Below are 6,652 nucleotides of genomic sequence, written 5' to 3'. Positions count from 1 at the left end.
AAGTCCGAACTATTTTGTTTGGACCAAAGTGGCCTACTCTCTTAATTCAGTCACACCCTACGTGGTTAAGTCATGTCAGCAGTGACTTTCATATTATTTTTATCTTTTTATTTTATTTTATTTTATTTTATTTTTCTTAATAATCAAATCAAACTATTTGAAGGGAATTTGCACTGTGTAACACTTTTTTTTTTAATAAAATTAAGTCTATCTATTGATAGAATTAGGAAAATTACAATCTCGTTAACTTATTTTTGTAAATACCAAAATTACCCTCATTTGCAAACACGTGTACCTCAACTCTTCTTCTTCTTTCTTAAGATAAGAAACATATATCATTCAACTTTTGCTTCCTTCCAATCTAATTTCGGCATATGTTTTTCACCCATAAAAAGTCACACTTTCATCTTTCTGTTCCTTTTTTGTATTTTTCGATTTTGATTGTGATTAGTTGAGGAAATAATTATCAGGAGGAATGTAGATCAAAGAGGAAAATGATTGATGCAAAAGGAGAGGAAGGAGGTGGGAGAGGAAAAGACATTATTTTCATTTTTGATTAGAAAAGATATATGTTGGCTCAGTTGCTTGCTTTTTTTTAAAAGACTTGAGATTATTGTCCTTTTAAAAGCATTATAGCCTTCTACCTGTGGTTTTTAATTACTTTGTTGGTTGTTTAAATTCGTAGTTATGTTTGTATCTCGTAGATTGTAAATCGATTTCAATTGAAAGTAGTATTTCCAATTTGTCAAAATTAATATTTAGGGTAACAAAAAAATATTATTTTCTCTGTCTTTCTTCTCCAACAGCACTAATTCTTCTCTTTTACGTAAATCACGATGGAACCCTAAAAATTATGAAGATGAACTTAGTTACAAAAATATCATTTGTTTTAATTTAATTAAATGTCTTTACCACTTTCCTTTGGTATCGAGATTACAACGCTTGTTTGTATCGTAGGAAGGGTCCACTGACATAAGATGGCATAGGGATAAACGTTTTGAAACAGATGATGTGTTGAGACATCCAGCTAACGCGGAGGGATGTAAGCACTTTGATTATGAATTTCCTGATTTTTCTTTTGATCAATGGAATGTGCGTTTGGGGTTAGCTTCAGATGAGTTTAACACATTTAGTCATATGAGCACCTCGTACAGTATGTAGCCTGTTGTGTTACTTCCTTACAATTTGCCACCATGAAAATGCATAAAGAGACAAATTTCTTCAACCATTGATTGAGGAACTTAAAGAGTTATGAAATTTCAAGGTGTGTACGTATAATCTCTTACAAGTCAGTTCTTTCAGCTATATGCAGCCTTGTCATAGACGATTAATGACAATCCTGCATATGGTAACCTATCGAGATGGAGTACAAAGGGGTATTAGGCATGTCCTATATGCATGGATGATAGATCATCGTTCGAGAAAACCATGTGTAGCATAGAAGTAGGCTACACAATGGAAAGATAGAGCGTATGGCTCCTCCAGTTGTGATGAATGGGTATGAAATCTTAGAACAGCTAGATCAATTAGAGTTTCCAATTATGAGTAAACATCCTTCAATAAATGATAAGAAAAGAAGGAGAACTCTTAATTGGACAAAGAGAAGTATTTTTTTCGAACTTCCTTACTTGTCGAGACTACTGTTACGTCACAAACTTGACATAATGCACATTGAGAAGAATGTTTGTGACAATTTAGTTGGTACGTTGTTGAACATTTAAGGGAAAGCCAAGGATACCACAAATGCTCAATTGGACTTACAAGATCTGAAGATAAGAAAGGATTTACACCTTATAGAAGTTGGTAATCAATTGGTCAAGCCACACGCGAGCTACACGTTAGCTAACAGTGAACGAATAGAGTTTAGCAAGTTCCTGAAATCAGTTAAGTTTTCCGATGGATTTGTTTCCAATATATTGTGATGTGTAAATGAAAGAGAGGGAAAAATATCAGGACTCAAAACGCAAAATTTCATGTTTTATTACATCGACTACTACCTATTAATATTCGAGCATTCTTATCAAAAAAACGTGTATATTGCTATTATCGAACAATGTAATTTTTTTCATGACTTATGCGCCAGAACGATAAGGGTAAGTGATTTGGACAGATTGCAAGCAGACATCATAATCATACTTTGTAAGTTGGAAAGAATATTTCCACCTACCTTTTTTAGCATTATAGTACACCTAGCCGTTCACATACCATATGAAACCAAGGTTACTAGTCCAATCTTTTACAATTGGATGTATCTCATTGAAAGAAATCTATGCACTTTAAAACAGTATGTTCAAAACAATGCACGTCCTGTAGGGTCCATTGCAGAAGCGTATGTGTGAATGAATCGAGCACCTTTTGTTCGCGTTACCTAAGTAGTATAGAAACTCGATTCACAAGAGATGAATGAAATGATGATACTTTAGAGGGCGAGGTGATTGGTGAGTTTGAAATTTTCAAGTAGAAAGTACAACCCTTAGGTGCGTCGAGTCTTCATACTCTATCACAGGAAGAGAAACACCTCTTCCATTGGTACATTCTTAATAATGTAGACGAAATATCAGAGTATCGCAAGTAAGTATTTTTTATCTTCGTATTTCTTAGGTATAGTTGTTGAGTATTTGTTATACATCGTTATACAAATTAAACTCATAATCATCCATGTCAGGAAACATTTGAGGCTAATACATCGACATGCTCAAAATGCTACTGATTTCTACAAAAGACATTAACGGGGATTCCCTGAATGGTTTTGAACACATGTATATAACAAGTTTTCGTGTGACATGTATGCACAACATATTTAAGCACGTGAATGTGTATAATCATTGTCACGTTGATTTCAGGTTATAGAACTGCATGAGTATGAAAATCTATGTAACGATTTCTTCTCACTTGCGATAAGACCATCATTTGACGTTCGTTGTTACAATGGATGCATCATGGGTGGACTAAGATTTTACATGTCAGAACGTGATTGCCGGTGCACTTCAAAAAACAATAAAGTGATGGTAATTGGTGAAACCAATGCAAGTGAAAGTGGCGACAATAATTTCTATGGTGTTCTAGACGAAGAGTTGCACGCCCAATATCCGATGGAAAGAAAAGTTTGGCTATTTAAGTGTCGATGGTATGACACTGATGTCAACAAAAGTAAAAAACACACTTTGAAATGGTACAAATCTCTCAACACGTCTCGTTTTTTGTTCATCGAGGAATCTGTAATTCTTGTAATGCAAGTACATCAAGTTTTTGATCTATATTACCCAAAAATGGTAGTAATTGGAAAGTTGTGCAAGTCGTTCAGAATAAGTGTATATGGGACGTGCTAGAAGTGGACGATGTTGAGAAGAACACCTGAATGTACTAGAAATCATTGTCAGCCATCAAGTGGATGAACACATCGAGGATGACACTTTGTGTAGGATTGATGTTGATCCCACAATCGTTGAAAGATCGGTTGTGTGTCATGTCACTGATGACTTCATAGATGATGTGGATGAACACTTGTCACATGAAGGCAGAACAAGTGACGACGAATAATAGTGACGAACCACGTACCCATATATTTATGTAGTTTATATATTTCAATTCTAGTTATGTGTTCGTATTTGCTTATTGAATGTTTGATTTCTATGTCCACAGACACTATGTCGTCATTCTTGAGCGATTTTGGTGAGACGGATGTCATGCTCCTCAAGTTTTCTGAGGATCTAGATAACCCAGTGAAAGGGTCGCCGTCGGTAGGCGATAGTTCAGATGAGTCTAATAATGGTATACATTTTAACTTAGGATTATTTGAATTTTTTTATACATGCAACATAACACATCGGAACCTAGACTAATCATATACATACATGAAGTGTAACCTGAAAATAACTGATTTTGCAAATAAACTTGGAGACAACTTAACCAAAACATAACCAACAAAGATTTACACAACCGCAACTCCTAGAGCTTACACAAACTCTAGTGTATCTAAATCATATAAAGACATATACATTATATCACAACAAACTTTATGTACAACTCTAACCACGTACTGACAATCGATATTGGAGCTTCAGCAGACTAAGGCAGTCTATTAGGTACCGGGAACTCGAACTCTACCTGAAAAGTGGGCAAAACATTTTGGAAGGGTAAGCTATAAAGCTCAGTGAGTGACTTAGTTTAAAATTATAAATTTAAAGATAAAAGCATGTGAAAACTTTACACATATAAATTTGTTTATACAAGTCGTAAATATAAACGTATAATAGTAAGAATAACTTTCTCAAATACTCAGCTTATACGTCATTGAAATCTAGTGAGACAGATGAAGTATATCAAAACATTTTAACTAACATGACAAATCTACGTTGTGTAGGGCACGCCTAGTACAACCAACCTTTACAAGCTTTATGATGTAGTGGGGCTCGCCCAATACTCCCATCGTCTTTGTCGTAGTGGGGTCCACCCAACATTCATGATAGCATAGTTGTTACGGAATACACTCAACGTCAACAACAGAATCTAACCTGTGTGCACATGGTACCATATAGCCCCAAGCTCAACATCCCAGTCATGTAGTTAACGAAAACATCAGAAAATCATACGAAAACATTAAAACATGTCTACTACCTTTATTTTTCATTAAGTTCAAGCTTATTTAGATTGTTCGTAAAAACCAATAGTTCTTAAAACAAACTTGCTAACTCATGCTTTTCTTGAAACACTGTGGTTCAAATACTTTCTAGACATTCCATATTCACGTGCTACCATAAATTTTCATTAAGAAATCTAGTCTCAAAACTCATACTTGAATATAGTATTGAATTCAAACGATTTTCATAGCTTCGTAAATAAACGTGTAAAGCGGTCAATAATAAATAATAATTAGGGAAAAATATTTTCAAAATTGGTTTTGTCACTCATTGTATTGTGGTCTGTAAGCTCGGTTTAATTCTTCTCAACTTGTCAACAACCAAACCGAGTATTAGAACCCTAAATATTTTAGTTTTCTAAAGATAGACTTAACAAGCCGCACTAAAGATGACGCTCACAAAAACAAAACTTAAGAAATAAAATCCTATTTGAACAACTCTCTTCATTTTTTAGATTTCTAATACAAATTTTAAATGACCATAACTCCCTCAATACTTAACCAAAATGTGTTCTTTAAGTAAAAATCTTCATTTTAATGTCCTTTATAATTTATCTGAAGATATGTAACCAAAATTGCCAGTCAAAAAGTTTAGAAAATACCACGAAACAAAACCACTCCAAAATTGCGCACTCTACAGACCTTCAACTTGTCCCTGTAATTTAACACGTTTCCAGTCATAATTGGCTCTCAGCATCTTTACAAACGTTATGGGGAATTGATAAGCTTTCTAACCATATCAATTAGAGGTTTTACCTCAACGTATACACACCAGAAAACTCAAAAGACCAGAGGATATCTGATTTCGCGTGGAAAACACCTACTTTGCCTTCTCTGTCAAATATCACCCAATTAACAACAAAATTGACTCAAACATCCTTCACAAAAATTGTTCAAAAATGAAATGCCTTTCAGGAAATTCAAACCTTACCCTCTTAGTTCTTCTTGAGAAAATCAAATCGAATAAAAAACCAAAAGTGTGCAGAGCGGGTCAAAATTTGCCATGATTAAAACTTCCTTTGAGTTTTTTCCCTTCTTCCTAAATCTATGTACTAAGAATTCTTATTCTTCTTTCTCATGTTCTCTCTAATTCTTCTCTAAAAAGAAAGCTCTGAAATTTAAATGAAAATGATGAGGAGTTGCTTGGCGGTGAAGGGAAAGAGAAGAAGAAAAAAAGATGGAATTCCGAAGAAAAAAAGATGGAATTCCCTTTTCTCTTTTCCTCTTTCTTCCCTTTTTATCATTTCTTCTCTCTTTTTTTTTAATAAAACCTTTAATTGTATAAAAATATTATATAATTAATTTTCATTTTCTTTTATTCTTTTTATATTTTAAAGATAAATCCAAAGAGAATTTTGGGTTTACAACTTACCTTCCCCTTAGAAAATTTCGTCTCGAAATTTAGATGTTCTTAACTGAAAGTGTCGAGTATCTCTTCTTCATCTGATCTTTTGGTTCCCAAGTTGCCTCCTCCACTCCGTGATGTCTCCACAAAACCTTTACGAGTGGAACCGTCTTGTTCCTCAAAACTTGTTCTTTTCTATCAAGGATTCGAACTGCTTCTTCATCATAACTCAAATCTTCTTTCAACTCAACTGGTTGCTCTCGCAACACAAGTGATGGTTCTGGTATATATTTCCTTAACATGGATACATGAAAAACATCATGTATTCGAGTAAGTTCTGTTGGCAATTCAAGTCTATAGGCTACTGGTCCCACTCGTTATGTTATCTGATAAGGCCCAATATACCTAGGACTTAACTTACCTTTCCTTCCAAAACGAATAACACATCTCCATGGAAATAATTTTAAGAAAACTTGAATAGTCGTGTTATTTCTTTAAATTGACTATTTTTAGAAACACATAACAATGCAATTCTATATAAATAATCGCATGTCATTTATTCAAACAGTCTTAACACAAAACAAATTTGCATATTTTAGTTAGTAAATGTGGCGCTTAGACTCTGTAATAAACTAATTTCTAATTTTTTGGTTAAAGAAATATTTTAG

The 6,652-nt window shown here is 33.8% G+C and overlaps 1 long non-coding RNA gene across 1 annotated transcript; it reads right to left on the bottom strand.

Annotated features, from left to right (window-relative positions):
* Positions 1-3,813: 3,813 nt before the first annotated feature.
* Positions 3,814-6,534, bottom strand: LOC127149899 (uncharacterized). The gene is made up of 5 exons (XR_007821759.1): positions 6,012-6,534; positions 5,396-5,473; positions 5,242-5,294; positions 4,385-4,514; positions 3,814-4,107 (listed from the first exon to the last, which is right to left on the bottom strand). It is a non-coding gene; the product is annotated as an uncharacterized LOC127149899 (long non-coding RNA).
* Positions 6,535-6,652: the final 118 nt, after the last annotated feature.

This window comes from Cucumis melo, chromosome 1, assembly GCF_025177605.1.
Source record: "Cucumis melo cultivar AY chromosome 1, USDA_Cmelo_AY_1.0, whole genome shotgun sequence".
In the NCBI taxonomy this organism is placed as follows: domain Eukaryota; kingdom Viridiplantae; phylum Streptophyta; class Magnoliopsida; order Cucurbitales; family Cucurbitaceae; genus Cucumis; species Cucumis melo.
This window is presented reverse-complemented; position numbering and strand designations above follow the sequence as displayed.